The 16,594-nt window shown below is 41.3% G+C and overlaps 1 protein-coding gene across 1 annotated transcript in view; it reads right to left on the bottom strand.

The window, feature by feature from the left end:
* SHISAL2B (shisa like 2B) overlaps window positions 1-16,594 on the bottom strand; it is an 89,782-nt gene that overhangs the window by 1,619 nt on the left and 71,569 nt on the right. The gene's annotated exons all lie outside the window — the stretch shown is intronic.

Below are 16,594 nucleotides of genomic sequence, written 5' to 3'. Positions count from 1 at the left end.
CTACTGTGTTGATCCAGAGGAAGGCAAAAACCCACAATGAGGAGGGAAATAATTTTTTGGAGGGTCCACCAGGTGCCATTTTTACTACAGCACTTGAGGGACATCTTAGCTAAGTGGTCATCAAACTGCCAACTTCAAACTGAGCACCCAGTATATGTACTACTTGGTGTAATGAGTGCCCAGTTTTATCTTATCTTTTTCTCCCAGGCTCCCTAAGAGGGCACCCCATCTCAAGCATCCCTGGGACTTCCTCAGTGGTAAACCTGGGGTCGGCAATTTGCTAAAACATAGACCTCGTTTACCTGAGCTTGAATTACCTTTATGTTTTGTTTGTTTGATTAGGGTACCTACATTTACACTATCTTGTATTTTGCCACAATGATAGTGAACCAAACTCCTCCGTGAGGTCCCTGTAAACTGTGTTTCTGTAAGTCCTAACCTTTTAAAAATTACCAATTAAATTTCTTCTTTTATCTAAGTTGTCTATACTGTGAAGGGAATAGTATGAGGGAAGCCAATGTGACAAACCTTACTTATCAACTACATCATTGTAATGCATAGTACTGTCATTATGGTAGAACATATAATCACAATATTGTCACTGCCGAGAAATCAGATATAAAGCTATTGGAGAAGAAAACTGCACAACGGCTAAATAAATATGGTCCCGGCTTCTTTTGTAAGATGTTCTGATGTAACTGCTTTTTGTGGTACAATGTGTCATACATGAATATAATATTTTTTGAAAACTAATTAAAGGTATAACCATATAATACTAATTGAATTGTACATTATATACATTGGAACAAAGATAGCACTGGAGTAAAGGATGCCAAGTGCATTAAGAGGCTTACGTCTCTTAATAAATTTATACCGGTTGAGAGCCGACGTAGGTTTTAGCTATAGTTTCTGGTATTAAATTATAGTAAATATGACAGGCTGAAAATGACCGTGCCTCCTAACGTAGAGCCCCCAACCATTGTTTAAAAAGCTGGCAGGAACTGGCATTACTGCTTAAGAAGTCACAATTTTAGCACTTGTGTATAGTGTATATTGGTGACATCCATTTCTCCTGCACATGTGCATAACCTTACATTTATCAATACTGAATTTCATTTACCATTTTTCTACCCAAGCCCCCAATTTATCTAGGTGTGTTTGTAGCCACATATTGTCCTCCTTTGTATTAATTATCTTGTATAATGTCGTATTGTCTGCAAATATCGATAGTTTACTGTGCAGCCCCTCTATTAGGTCATTGATAAATATATTGAACACAATGGGGCCTAATACTGAACCCTGTGGCACCCCACTAGCAATGGTGGCCCAATCAGAGTACGAACCATTTATTCCACCCTCTGCTTTCTATCTCAAAGCCAGTTCTTTACCCAGATACACACGTTTTTCGCCCAGACCAAGCTTTCTCATTTTATATATTAACCTATAATGCGGTACGGTGGCAAATGCTTTAGAGAAATCCAGATATACAAAATCAAGACTCTCCCAGGGCCAGCCTAGAACTTACTTCAACATAGAAGCTGATCAGATTGTTCTGACATGATCGACCCGTCATGAACCCATGCTGATGAGGGGTTATACTGTCATTTTCTTTGAGGTATTCTAGGATGGCGTCTCTCAGAAACCCTTTGAATATTTTTCCAATTATTAAAGTGAGACTTACCGGCCTATAGTTACCAGGCTTTGTTTTAGACCCCTTTTTGTATATTGGAACCACACTGACAATGTGCCAATCCTGGGGTACAACCCTGGTCTCAATAGTGTCCCTAAATATAAGACATAGCAGTCTATCTATCACGTTACTTAGTTCTCTTATAACCCTTGGGTGTATTCCATCTGGGCCAGGTGATTTATCAATTTTAATCCTACATAACTGGCTCTGCACTTCCTCCTGTGTTAGGCATACAATACTTAGCAGGGGGTTTGTTTTCTTCCCCTGCATCTTGGGTGACATTTCTTTTTCATTCGTGAATACACTTGAGAAAAAAACAATTTAATATATTTGCCTTCCCCCCAATTGTCTTCTATGGTTTCTTCTGCATTATTTGTTAACCGACCAATGCTCTCAGTGCAAATCCTTTTACTGTTTATATAATTGAAGAATAGTTTAGGGTTATTTTTGCCCTCAGACTATCATTTGTTTTCTAATCTAAAGAAACACCTCAAGGGAACCAAATTTGCCTCCAATCCTGACACAACTGCAGCGGCTGACACCTGGTTTGCTGCTCGCCCAAAGGAATTCTATCTGGATGGGTTGAAGAAGTGGCAACATCACAGTCATTGATACCTGACTATCTAGAATAACTGTGAAATTTAATGGTTCTATATAAATTTTTTATGGTCAAAAATAAGGACTAATCAGCATTCACCTGTAGCAAGACAGGAGTAGCCAATCAGCCCAAGGATCATGGAAAGGAGATTTGATGGTCAAGGAAAGCATCACATTGACTTAATCAAGTTCCATAAATGGGAACCCTGATTTTGATCCCTGACACCTTTTTTTCAATGTACACCGCTAGTGTTCTACAGTAGTCGGACAATAAATAATTTTCTTGCTTTACCATTTCCCATGCCTATGTCCAAATGACAGAAGAGCCTAAATGTCTCCTACAAGTACTTTATGACCTCTTTGAGGACATATGTAAAATACAATTAAAAAAGCTATTTAAAACTTTTGGTTCAAATTACCATGTAAAAGGTTCTATAACAATAAAAAGTAGCCCTATTTGTCCTCAAAAATTATTTGGACCAATAAAAAAGACATGCTTGGTCAATGAAGACTGAAATACTCTTGTTGTTAAGGGGTGTCATTTCTATAGGATTAATGGAGTTCTATAAATCTGATTACTTCTAAAGAACATTTGTATCAGACCTTCTCATAGAGGGCCGCACTACAGTGCCCCAGAATAATTAGATTCCCCTTGTGAAAGCTATAAAATTCTGATTTGTATGGATGTATGAGTTATAAACATGCCACTAATTCGGATAAAAGTGCTTGTTTCCCTTTGTGCGTGTTGCACATTTGCTAATGAATAGGTAAATGTGCCAATTTAAAATTGAAAATGTTTTAGGGGAAGAACAAAACCACAAAGCAATAATTATTCCAACTAGAATGGAAAAATGAAATCCCATCATAAACTGTTTATTTCTACAGAGCAGTAAAAGTACTCCAAAATGGAAAGAACTGGGCACTTCATCTACCTATTATACCACTAGGAGGGCACAGCGAATGTTCTGTCAATAATGATATTTTATTTCCACAAGAGATAATCTTTTCATTAATGTTGATTAATTTTAATTTCTCTACATATGAGAAAAAACAGATTGAAAGGCGTTGTCTGAGAGTGAAAATAAAGAAACCCAGACAGATGAGAAAATTAAAAAACAGAGAAAAAACTTGTACTAACCTTTGGATTGGCCGCCAACACTGTGCTGCAGTAATCACATGCTGTTCATATGATTATTCAGCCAGTTACCTGGCTCAGCGGGCATCTGAGCGTGAACAGGGCCGCCTGGTAAATGGTGCTGCTGCACCACCAATGAACAGCAGAACAAAGGATAGCATTTATGGTAATGTAAGCACTGGGTCTTAAGAAAATGGGGTCCAAATATACAAATGTAGCAGTTGTTAACATAATTGACACATTGTGATAACTCAATTTACAGCATTGTAGTACACTGTAGCTAAGTTATCGGAACACATTAAGGTCTCATGTCCACAGCATTAATCAATTTACAAAATCCGCGTGGGTCTCCTGCGTGTGCAATCCCCGCCCATGGAGAATCATTGGGCACCCACAGGTAATTAAATACCTTTGGATGTTTGGCATTCCGATCACACGCGCGGGAAAACAATTGCAGCATGCTCCATTTTTATGTAGTTTTCCCGCACGGACGCCTGCCATTGAAGCCGACTTCGGGAAAACAGGAGTTTAAAAAAAAAGGCACGGCACATGCGCGCCGCATGTCACCGGCATCCTGAGCCATGCAGAAGAAAGAAGATCTAGCCGCCAAGGAGGAGAGCCCCACAGCATCCGGACAGGTGGGTAAAATGTATTTTTTAGTCTCATGTCTGTGGGCCAGATGGAATCCGGTGCAGGATTCTGCACAGGGAAACCGTGCGAGCCCATGGACATGAGGCCTAAATGTCAAGTTAACATTTGCCATGTTTTTAAGTGCAGGATGTCACCACTAGTTAGAATAGCACAGCATATGCAGCATGGTAGCTACTAATACCCCTGCTGTGGGCGAGTGCAGGAAAGAGGCCTGCTGGGGCAGTTGCTACAGCAAGAAAGTACCAGTTGGGAGAGAGGGGCACAGACCTATTTTGAGGCCCAGTAGAGCAGGCCTCGATATAGTCTCCGGCTGGGGCTGAATGACAGTCAGCATGGCTGTGCTGAGCAGAGGACAGCCATATACGGAGAGTACAGTCCAGCCAAAGTGTTCTTGGGGAGGAGTAGAGGTAGTTTTCCTGCCTGTTATCATGTGACCTGTTCACTGTTTTCTTGCAACATTTAAAATTTCTGTGCCCTCTTGTGGTGTGTCAGGAATTATAATCCTGTACGCTAAAGTTTAGCTTGTATTGCAAAAACCATCACTGCCTATGTCTGTTATTATTTTCTGTGCCATTACCATCTCCTACATTTTAGACCTCTACTCTCTGCTGACTCCGTCCCAGTCTACACAGCCAAGCTACCAAGTGAGCTGTTGAGAACATTAAGCATCAGCCTATTGTGGCTGATCTAGTGGTCAGTGTGAAAACAACCTACACTCACCCTTTTCACTGCCACTCTGTTCCAGTCCCCTCTGGTTCTAAACCGCCACTTACTTCTGCTTAGTGTAATGATGTGCTGTCCAGCATGTGATAAGTGCGGCCAATCGCTGGCCTCAGCTTTACCATGGAAAAGGCCTGCAATTGGCCACAGTGATCACTTGACCTGTAAGCTAGTAGTGAATGAGATGGCACAGATTGAAGTGGTGAGAAGGAGCAAAATACATGAGTTTAGGTTATCCTTTTTGTAATATTTTTACCACATAAAAGAGGGCATTATTACTGAGCATGAGCATTATCACTTTTGGGGGCATTATTACTGAAGTGGTTACTAATGGTTGCTATTACTGCTAGGGATACTGAGGATGTGGCTTAGTGTAAAAGAGGCAATGCACTGCAAGAATTGTTCCTCCTTCCATTGTTGAAAATTGGGAGGTATACAATACTACTCTGTGTAAGTGTAAGACTTCTTGCTTTTTGCCCTATTACAGATGTGTGCATGATCTATATATGAGCTAAGAACAGGACAGAATCAGATCCCGTCTCAGCACTAAAAATGTGGCCATTGCATGGAGCTGCCAGTCTTCATTGTTGTTATAGATTTATATACACCAGATAGCCTTTACAGTCTCTTAAGTTGAAGATGGGGACTATTCTTGCAATAGGTGTCCAATGACTCTGTTAGACCGGGGTTGTCTGGGCTTGTTTTGAAGGATGACCTATGCTCTGGATAAGTTATCAGTAGTTGATGGCCTTGGTTCCACCACTTGGGACTACCGTCCAGCAGCTGATTATCCTGCCCGCTGTCCAGTGCAGCGGACTGGATGTTGCCATTAGCGTACAGGGGAGAAAGTGTGGGCACTGGCTTCACTGCTATTGAAAAAAAGTGGAGCACCACACTGTCACTCCACATCCTGCTGCTGTTATGGAACAGCCTATCCTGGGCAGGAAGTGCAGCAGCAGTGCGGCTCTCCCATTGATTTTAATGGGAGGAAGTGCGGACACCTGCTTCACTCCCATTGAAATCAATGGGAAAGCCGCACTGGGAGTGAAGCCGGCACCCGCAGTTTCTCCCCTGATGGCTGATAACAATATCCGGTCCACTGCCCGAGTGGCTGAAATGAGCCCAGACTGCCCCTTTAAACCATACGGCGCCTGGTCCCAGGTTTAAAGCCCAGCCGATAGTAAAATTACAGCGGGGATTTAAGCCTCCTGTCTCTGAAATCAATCAGAGGCAGGACGGGTTGTCAGCTGTTAGTCACAGCTGATAACCCGGAGGAGAAGGCAGGAGGGCTTTTTAACCCTTTCTGCCTTCTCCTTCCTCAAGTACACAGCGCTCAATGAGCGCTGTGTACTGAAAAGTGAAAGTGTAACTTCTACTATGGGAGCCGGGGGAGTCATGGGACCACCGGGATTCCCTGCTCTAGTAGAGCTGCAGGGTTCCAGAAGACCCTAATTAGCTCTGTCAGTGACTAATGCCACTACAGGGGATGTTTTTCCCTGTAACTGGGGCTCCTGTGGATGCCCCAGCTATAGTAGGAAAGTGTCAAATAAAAAAAAAAAAATGTGAATGTCCCCCAGAGGTCTTACATGATGTCATAGGGGACATAGATAATAAAAAAGATAATTACATACACGCGTAAATAAAAATTACAGAATAAAGCAAATTTATATATATATATATATATATATATGAAAGAAAACAACACAAAGCCGACGCCAACCAAACCGTCGCAGTATGCGCCCTGTAAACCAAAACCATACATATTATATATCAAAAGGTCCAAAACAAATAGAGGAACCTGTTCCTATACTTTATTTTAGCATAAATATACTATTTTGTAGCTAAAGAAAGAAAAAATAGGACAGTAAAACTACCACATTGGTAAAATACCTAAAAAGTGTCTGGTCCTTAAAGGGGTTGTCCCGAGGCAGCAAGTGGGTCTATACACTTCTGCATGGCCATAATAATGCACTTTGTAATGTACATTGTGCATTAATTATGAGCCATACAGAAGTTATAAAAAGTTTTATACTTACCTGCTCCGTTGCTGGCGTCCTCGTCTCCATGGTGCCGACTAATTTTCGCCCTCCGATGGCCAAATTAGCCGCGCTTGCACAGTCCGGGTCTTCTTCTTTTATGAATGGGATCGCTCGTGCAGGATGCCGGCTCCGTGTAGCTCCGCCCCGTCACGTGCCGATTCCAGCCAATCAGGAGGCTGGAATCGGCAATGGACCGCACAGAAGCCCTGCGGTCCATGAAGACAGAGGATCCCGGCGGCCATCTTCAGCAGGTGAGTATGAAGACGCCGGACCGCCGGGATTCAGGTAAGCGCTGTGCGGGTGGTTTTTTTAACCCCTGCATCGGGGTTGTCTCGCGCCGAACGGGAGGGGGGTTTAAAAAAAAAAAAAAACCCGTTTCGGCGCAGGACAACCCCTTTAAGGTACAAAACAGCCTGGTCCTTAAAGGGTTAAAATAGGATTTCAAGAAAATAAGGGGGAAATTTACTGTATTTCTCCACCACAGTAATTACCTAATTTCCAAAATTTGGAAATACAAGAAAGATTTTTTTTATGGGTTGGGGGAACTCCTCAAAACATTTCATGCATTTGATGTAACTGCATCTATTGTCAATGTTTGAAGTCTTGCGTAGTTTTATCATTATTGGCTATTAGATGCTAAATAATCCATATCTAACTGTAGGTTATTAAAACAACCTGTTCTTCTCCAGATGCTATGTTTAGTTAATGCACATTGATGTACTCCATGCTTTACACGACATTGTGTAGTATTTAGAGATGAGCGAGCACGCAAATGCTCGGGTCCGCGTTATTCAAGTCGAGCTTTTCGTAAAATTCGAGAGCTCTACTCAAGTAATGAACCCCATTGATTTTTCTCTCTCCCTCTCTCTCCTACCAGACAAAAAATTTGCCAATGACGCGTGCTGTGGTGGGGCGGGGCCAAAAGAGGCTCGTCACAGCGGGGAGGAGCCAAAAACTGGGGTGGGGTCGAACACGGCTTGATGCTCGTTCGAGTAACGAGCACCATCGAGTATGCTAATACTCGACCGAGCATCAAGCTCAGCAGAGTATGTTCGCTCAACTCTAGTAGTATTGTAGCTTCACTATAATTGCTTGATTAATTGTACATCATTAGTTTAAACATATGTTATGCACATGCAGATCTTGACTGTAATTGCTTAATACATGTTAATTGATGAGCTTTTAATTCTACAGCAGCTGTACATTTACTTAGCAGATGCCATGATCAAGAGATCTCAGGTCTACTAAAATAATTAGAATTCATAGAGTGAGAAAGCCATTGAATATCAGGATGCTTGTAGTTGGAACAATGGTTGTTTTATGTTACGGAGCATTATCCACAACCTCTTAGAGCAACAGCACCAGAATGTGGTCCACAATATCTGGCATAATACATCGGTTGGCATAACAGGTACATCGCCTCCCGAATCATCCGCTTGGCAGCAAATAGGCACATATATCACTAGGCAATTTCTAATGTAAACAGAGACTGAAGCAGCGGGCAGCAGTGGTGAGGGAGCAGTACGCAGCAGGAGGTGGGTGTATAGGGTTTTTTTAAGTTAAGTTATGTTCCTCCCAACTACCAGCAATGTTTGGGGTTCTTAGAGAACCCCTTTAATATAACCCACTTTGTCTCTATGCAAAGCCCTGCATTGACTATGACACCAAACAAAACACAGTATGGTAAATTAACCCTTTACATTAGTCCCCGTAGGTCCTTGACCTCTACCCTGGCCAGGGATTTTACATTAAGAATATTAGGGGAATCTGTGCATTTATGACCAATGCTCAAGAATACATTCGTCACACTGCAGCTTGCACTTTTTGTCTGATCAATGGTCACTTCACAGACCTTTAAAAAACCCATCTATCTCTACCTCAGGGTATCGGCAGAGAGAAACTCCCTCTCCACTCATGCGCTAGCTGTTCTTCGAGCTGGTGGTTTTAGCCACTCGTCACAAGAAATTGCCCAAGCATCCAGTAAATGTTGGGGAAGGAGAATCCTACTACTCTCCTACATACTGACACATCCTCTGGGATTTTCATCTGTGCTGCTTGCCTCCTCCATGTTAAGACCACTGCTCTGAGCTCTTTCTGCAACACTAGTCCGTTTGCCGCAACACTCCTCGTGTGGCACAATTACTTTGCTTTTATATCAGATGCTTGCTGTGCCTGAAAAGTTCTTGGACCTGTAGGAGGGGGTGGGGCTTAGCCCTTCATCCACTTTTCACTTGGGCTATCTCTGTGCAGTGACATCACAGATGATTTTACAGGAGTGGATCCTCCTCCCCTTTGTGCTTGGAGTGCCCCCTCTCTCTCCACCTCCTGACTGCATCAGTGGTTGGAAGGGATTGGGGCTATGACCCTGCCACCAGAGCTACAGAGTGGCTGCTGTCACTGTGGTGGAGGTAGCGGAGGAGATCTCTCTCAACCCCATTACACATTATACTGTCAAAAAAGGCCCAGACTATTAGGGTAGAGTGTTTAGGTAGGTAGTATGCACTGAGGGCAGATCACATCAAAGTAATATCATACTATATATCAAACTAATCAATATGATGTAAAAGAAAATGTGATATTTTAGACCAGGTCAACTTCGTTCATTGCTCCAATGTCCAATTGTATTGCTCATATCTGGTGATGGAGGGAGCGCACTTCACTCCCTCTACTAAAGTCTCTGAACAACCATTTCAATGGCCACTACTACTCATCCTTGTCCCTGACCAGTGACACAACCAGGGAAGAGGGAGAATGATAGGGCACTCTTATGCTGGGGAGCAGCCAAAGATACTTAAAGTGATTAAAGTGAGGATGGCGAACGAGAGGGCCCAGATGTCCAGAGCTAAAGATGGCGGGCATAATGTGGGAGGAGAGGAAGGCTCCCACCTTGCAGTTTCCTAGATGCAGAGACAAGGCAGATGTTGTTTGTATAGCAGCCACTGTGCAGATGGAAAAAAATGCAAGAGTGGTGATAGCAAGTGCTTGGTGTGTGCTTGCTGACGAGAACACTGGAAAGATGGATGAATATGCCAAGAAACTGAGTTGCCAACGCTCCAGTCATAAACTGACAAAAAAAAGGACCTGAAATGCTATTTGAGTTGCCAATGCTCCAGTCATGGATTGACGAAAGCCAGAGGATCCAAGAGACCGAGAAACCAATGCTCAGGTCACGACTAATGAAAGACAGAGGAACTGAGAGACTGTTGAGTTGCAAATGCTCTGGTTGTGAACCGACAACATACATCAGGGCATAAGCCGAGTTGTAGAGACTGCTTCAGAATTTAGCTGAAACCTATGGTACCCAGGGTACTGGTACGGTAGTAGGAGGAGATTGCTAATTAATAAATGGTACAGTACAGATGCAACAACGCTAATACATCTTGCGCTAAGGAGATGATGTGGAGTGGCTACACTATTTACATAGCACATCTGCCATTCAAATTGAATGGCAAATACTAAGCTATCTAAGTAGCATAGAGGCAGCAGGCTGTCTGGGCCATAAACATAGTGTGCCGACTAGCAGGATTGGTGCTGCTACATCTGTGTATTCGGTATTTCAGTCCATGAATATGCAGGGTATTGATGGATCGAAATACACTGATTCCCTGCATATTTCTGCCAATCAGCAATTGTTTATGTGTGGGAAAAAAACCGACAAGAATTCCCATTGATTTCTTGTGTAAATATGCAGCGATTCTGCAGGGTTCCTACATATTTACACAGGCCCACTTATTCTAATGGGATATTTCGGTATGTAATATGCACCAATATAGGGCATGCTGTGTTATTTTTCACTCGAGTGAAAATCCGCAAAAAATTCACAGCTGTGAATGAACTCATTGAAAACGGGTTAAAGTCGCTGCATATTATGCATTTAAAAAATGCACGTGTAATATACGGCCCATGTTACAGGTTACAAGATGGCGCTGTGGTGACAGAACTAAGGCGCAGGCAGCACATCTTTTTTTTCTTCTTTTTTTAATCAAAAATAAATTTGCTTAACCTGAAAAGCAAAAATGATGTTTAGCTCCATGGGAGGGTTCTGGTACTTAACCCCTTAGTGACAGCCCTATCGTAAAACTACGTCCTGCTGTTGCAGGACGTGTATGGAGGGAGGTAGCGCCGCTATCTCCCTCCATACAGCGCGGGCATCAGCTGTTTATTACAGTTGACACCGGCGGGCAATAGCTGCGCTCGGCCTGTAAAAAAGCAGTATGACGTAATGCTATAGCATTACGTCATACTACAGGAGCGATCAAAGCATCGCATGTTAAAGTCCCCCAGGGGGACGTCAAAGTAATGTAAAAAAAATAATCAATAAAGTTTTTTGAATTGTTAAAAAAAAAAAAGTTATAGAAGTTTAAATCACCCCCCTTTTGCCATATCCATTATTAAAAAACCAAAATCATAAAATAAAAATATATATTTGATATCGCCGCGTCCGTAAAAGTCCGATCTATCAAAGTTGTGCATTATTTTTACCGCACGGTGAACGTCATCTGAAAAAAAAAATAAAGAACACCAGAAATACACTTTTTTAGTTACCCTGTCTACCAGAAAAAACGCAATAAAAAGCGATCAAAAAGTCGTATGTATTCCAAATTGATACTATCGGAAACTTCAGGACAACCCGCAAAAAATGAGCCCTTGCTCAACTACGTCGACGGAAAAATAAAAAGGTATTGCGTGCACAAAATGACCGCAGAAAATAATTGAAAAAAATTAAATATCTTTAAAAAAAATAAAAGTACTATAGCAAAAAAAATACTATACAAGTTTGGTATCGTAGCAATCGTACTGACCCATAGAATAAAAATATCAGGTCGTTTTTGTTGCAATTTGTGTGCTGTAGAAACAGGACGCAACGAAAGATGGTGGAATGTCGTTTTTTTTCCATTTCTCTCCGCTAAGAATTTTTGAAAAGTTTTTCAGTAAATTATATGGTACAATAAATAGTGCCATTGAAAAATACAACTCATCCCGCAAAAAACAAGCCCTCATACAGTGACGTCGATAGATAAATTAAGGAGCTACGATTTTTTAAAAGGGAGTAAGAAAAAACAAAAATGGAAAAAAGCAAAAAAGCTCCGTCACTAAGGGGTTAAGCGTTATTATTTCACGTATAATACTCAGGGTACATCTCCGTTACTGTTCTTTCCAGCCGGGCCACAACAAGTCACCTGACACTTTTGGACCATTACTGTACATGTCCGATGTCGAGTTTACTACCAGTATCTTAGACCTTTATACCCCATTAGGGCTTTTACATACTAGCGGGGTTTTTTTCGCTGCAATTTCGCAGCATTTTTTTTCCCCAAATGTCAATGTGACTTTCTAATGTTAAAATCGCAGCAACGCAAACTTGCAATTTTTGTGCGATAAGATTTTAACATTAGAACGACCCATTGACATTTGGAAAAAAAACCGCTGCAAAATCACAGCGGAAAAAAAAACGCTCGTGGGTAAAAGCCCTTAGAGCTGCGTCTCTGACAACACGATTTATCAATTTACCTCAGGTCTCTCCTCGCTACTTTCACTTCCTCATGAGTTGCTTGTTGCACCCTCACATACATTATATACCTCACATACATCAAATATGTCATAACATATTTAAGCATTGGTGTGCAAGTTCAGCAATTCCTTCACAGTAGAAGCAAGACATCAGTACTTTGGGTCTTTACAACCTGCTCCCATTATCTTCATCACTTCTGGTGTACTCAACCTCAACCACCACTTGACCTCTTATAGCATACTGACCAGGTCTCACAAACTGTATTTTAGTTTTCTCTCTTATCATATCCAGTGTCTTTCTGCAACATAATATTTCTCATGCACATAGAAGCTGCTGCTGCACCACACACTGCTCAAAGCACTCTGAATCCATCTCAACATGGCCAATGACCAATCACACAGCCAATCAGAGGACTGTTCTGGAGGTTTCTAGTATATCTCAATTGAGTTCTATTAGCAGCCAGTTCTTTTATGAACGTTGGACTCCCTCTTGTGGTAAACTTTAATAGTGCAGCCTGTAACAATTTTATAACCTGTCTTAGATACCACAGAGCGACAGTGGGCTGGACATGCCAGCAGAGCTGCTGTAATCTGAAAGAGGGGAGTATGGCACTGCTCACCCCTCATACAGTGCCACTCCTGGAATCTGAGTTGCAATCTTACGAAAACCCAGCTCTCTAACAGCACTATGGCAGCTCACTCCTTACAAGTCTCTCTGCAAAAACTAGTGAGTCACAGAGCCTGGGGACAGGACCAGTCTTTTATACCTAGCACATCAACCAATTAATGGGCAGCTCAAATCCACAGCAGCAGAGTTAGAGTAAAAAAAAAACACACTCGTGACCCCTCTTAAGGTTCTAACAAGTCCAGCAAGTGTACACACACACACATATATATATATATATATATATATATATATATATATATATACATATATATAACATATATACATGGGTATTTACCGCATTACAAAGTATATGACTACATAAATACGACATGTAAGCACACATGCATCTATCTTGTAATAAGCAGTTAATAATGCTTCCTTCTACATCTCTGATGATGGGATGCCATTATGCGACATTTTGCTTCCATAACCTTACAAAAGCTCTTTCATATTTATTGGTTTTTCTGAAAAGCCAATGTTTATTATTACTGCACTAATATTCTGTTTCATTGTGCTAATCTTTCCTTCTGAATTGGATTACTTTCCTGACACAAGTGAGTTGTACATCTGCTGTATAAATACATTTGGCATTGAATTACATTATCACAGCATTATAACTGGATTAAAACCACATTAATTGTGCGGATCAGAAGATACGATAAATTATATTGTTAGTCTGAACTATAAAATACATGTAATAAATATATGTGTTCTTGCATTAGAGTTTAGTGATGGCATAATTCATGGTATAACAAAACTTAAAGGGATAGGCCATCAATAGTGGATCATAAGGGTTCTATTGCACGGGATCCCTCGCAATGGCCAGACTTGGTATTACATCATAGAATAGAGTTGGAAGGGACCTCCAGGGTCGTCGGGTCCAACCACCTGCTCAATGCAGGATTCACTAAATCGTCCCAGACAGTTGTCTACCCAGCCTCTGTTTAAAGTTTGAAGTTCCCATTCACTTCAGTGGTAACACTGTCTGCAATGCCAAGCCTGGCCACAGCAGAAGGGAACGGTGCTGTCTGCTTCCTACAGAAATCAGCTCAATACATGACCACACTGGCCCAGCAAACAGCTGATGAGAGGGGGCCCCATACTTTTGTGAGATGTATTGCAGCCATCAATTTCTAAATGAGTTACTATTTTTTTTAATGAAGTGGAAAAATGTCTCACTTTTACTTTCTGATATGTGTTTTATTGTGAATAAAATATGGCTACATGAGATTTCCAAATCATTGCATTCTTTTTTTCATTACATTTATTTACATTTTACACGGCGACCAAACCTTTATGAAATTAGGGTTGTATTATGAAACACTCCATAGGAATTTGCTCTATATATTGTAATGGATTCAAGTGGGGGCATAATTTTCATCGTAACAGGGGGACCAACCATGAGGTGTAGGGGACCAGGACCAAAATTTTCTCTAGGGCCCATAAAACTCTCATTACACCACTTGGCTCAAGGGCACAAAACCAACTCTAAAGGCCTCCACTCCTGTATGTATACATTTAACAGTTTCCTGTGGTCCTCTGAAGAGATTTACAGATGTGTCCTCTCTAAAAGGGAACCTGTCAGTGGTTTTAACAGCACTAGTGAGACTACAGGGACAGACTAACAGACCTTTTCAAATATATAATTGTAACCAGAGGCGTAACTTGAAGCTCCTGGGCCCTAATACAAAATCTATAACAGGGCCCCCAACTATAATGCTTTATTCATAGTACTGGGCTCCTTATATGGAGAAGAGAGGCCTTATGGGCCCCCTAAGGCTCCTGGGCCCGGGTGCAACTGCATGCCCTGCACCCCCTATAATTACAATCCCCTACAATTCTGACAGCGGCATTTAAATCCCCCGAACGCTGTTTGGGGGTCCCGCACGGCCCCCCCGTGGTGAGATCAGGGGATCTGTGCAGGTGTCATGGCAGCCGGGGGCCTAATGAATGGCCCAAGGGCTGCCTTAGCAGACTGCCTATCAAGCCATCCACACAGGGTGGCCTGAAAGACTGCCTGTAAAAAAGCAGTATGACGTAATGCTATAGCATTACGTCATACTGCAGGAGCGATCAAAGCATCGCATGTTAAAGTCCCCCAGGGGGACTTCAAAGTAAAGTAAAAAAAAAGATCAATAAAGTTTTTTAAATTGTAAAAAAAAAAAAGTTATAAAAGTTTAAATCACCCCCCTTTTGCCATATCTATTATTAAAAAATCTAAATCATAAAATAAAAATATGTATTTGATATCGCCGCGTCCGTAAAAGTCAGATCTATCAAAGTAGTGCATCATTTTTTCTGCATGGTGAACGTCGTCCGAAAAAAAAAATAAAGAACGCCAGAAATGCATTTTTTTAGTTACCCTGTCTCCCAGAAAAAACGCAATAAAAAGCGATCAAAAAGTCGTATGTATTCCAAATTGATACTATCGGAAACTACAGGACATCCCGCAAAAAATGAGCCCTTGCTCAACTACGTTGACGGAAAAATAAAAAAGTTATCGCGCGTACAAAATGACCGCAGAAAATAATTGAAAAAAATTTAATATCTTAAAAAAAGCAAAAAAAATACTATACAAGTTTGGTATTGTAGTAATCATACTGACCCATAGAATAAAAATATCAGGTCGTTTTTGTTGCAGTTTGTGCGTCGTAGAAACAGGACGCACCGAAAGATGGTGGAATGTTGTTGTTTTTTTCCATTTCTCTCCGCTAAGAATTTTTAAAAAGTTTTTCAGTACATTATATGGTACAATAAATAGTGCCATTGAAAAATACAACTCGTCCCGCAAAAAACAAGCCCTCATACAGCGACTTCGATAGATAAATAAAGGAGCTACGATTTTTTAAAAGGGAGTAGGAAAAAACAAAAATGGAAAAAAGCAAAAAAAGCCCGGTCACTAAGGGGTTAAAAAAGGTTTTTAAAACCTTCCCACACCGCATGCAAATACTGCGGTCCGGTACAAATTAACAAATATATATTTGGGATGGGTTGTTACTCAGTATTCTGTACCTGTAGTCTGTCCAATACAGTTAGAACAACTGACAGATACCCTTAAGCTTTTCCCATAAAAGGGTTGTGTCAACATGTACAATTCCCGTCTGAATAGTGCCCAAGATGAGCAGTTGATTACCTTGGATCCTGCTTTTGACATTCTCGGCAATCACCTGATTTTGCCAGAAGAAGCCACAGCTGTCCATTCTGGTTCATAGAGAGGGAACCGTGCTCTTGGCACAACCCCTTTAACTTGACATATCTCAAGATGTTTGTCACGAGGTGAAAAAAATGTACACAATGGATACAATCCCTTGGCCATCCATCACCATAGGCTTCCATGTTAAAAAATGGATATGTTAAATGTATACTTAGTAGTATTCTGAATATTTATCAATGACCAGATAGGGGGACTGCACAATAAAATATTGATATTTGCAGATGATACAAAATTATACAAGATAATTATTACAACGGAGGACAATGTACGGCTGCAAATGGACCTAGATAAGCTGGGGGCTTGGGCAAAAAATTGGCAAATTAAGTTCAATATTGATAAATGTAAGGTTATGCACATGGGCAGGAGAAAC

The sequence above is a fragment of the Eleutherodactylus coqui genome, chromosome 5 (genome assembly GCF_035609145.1).
Source record: "Eleutherodactylus coqui strain aEleCoq1 chromosome 5, aEleCoq1.hap1, whole genome shotgun sequence".
Lineage (NCBI taxonomy): Eukaryota > Metazoa > Chordata > Amphibia > Anura > Eleutherodactylidae > Eleutherodactylus > Eleutherodactylus coqui.
The sequence above is the reverse complement of the archived record's forward strand: the minus strand, read 5'-3'. Positions and strand labels throughout refer to the sequence as shown.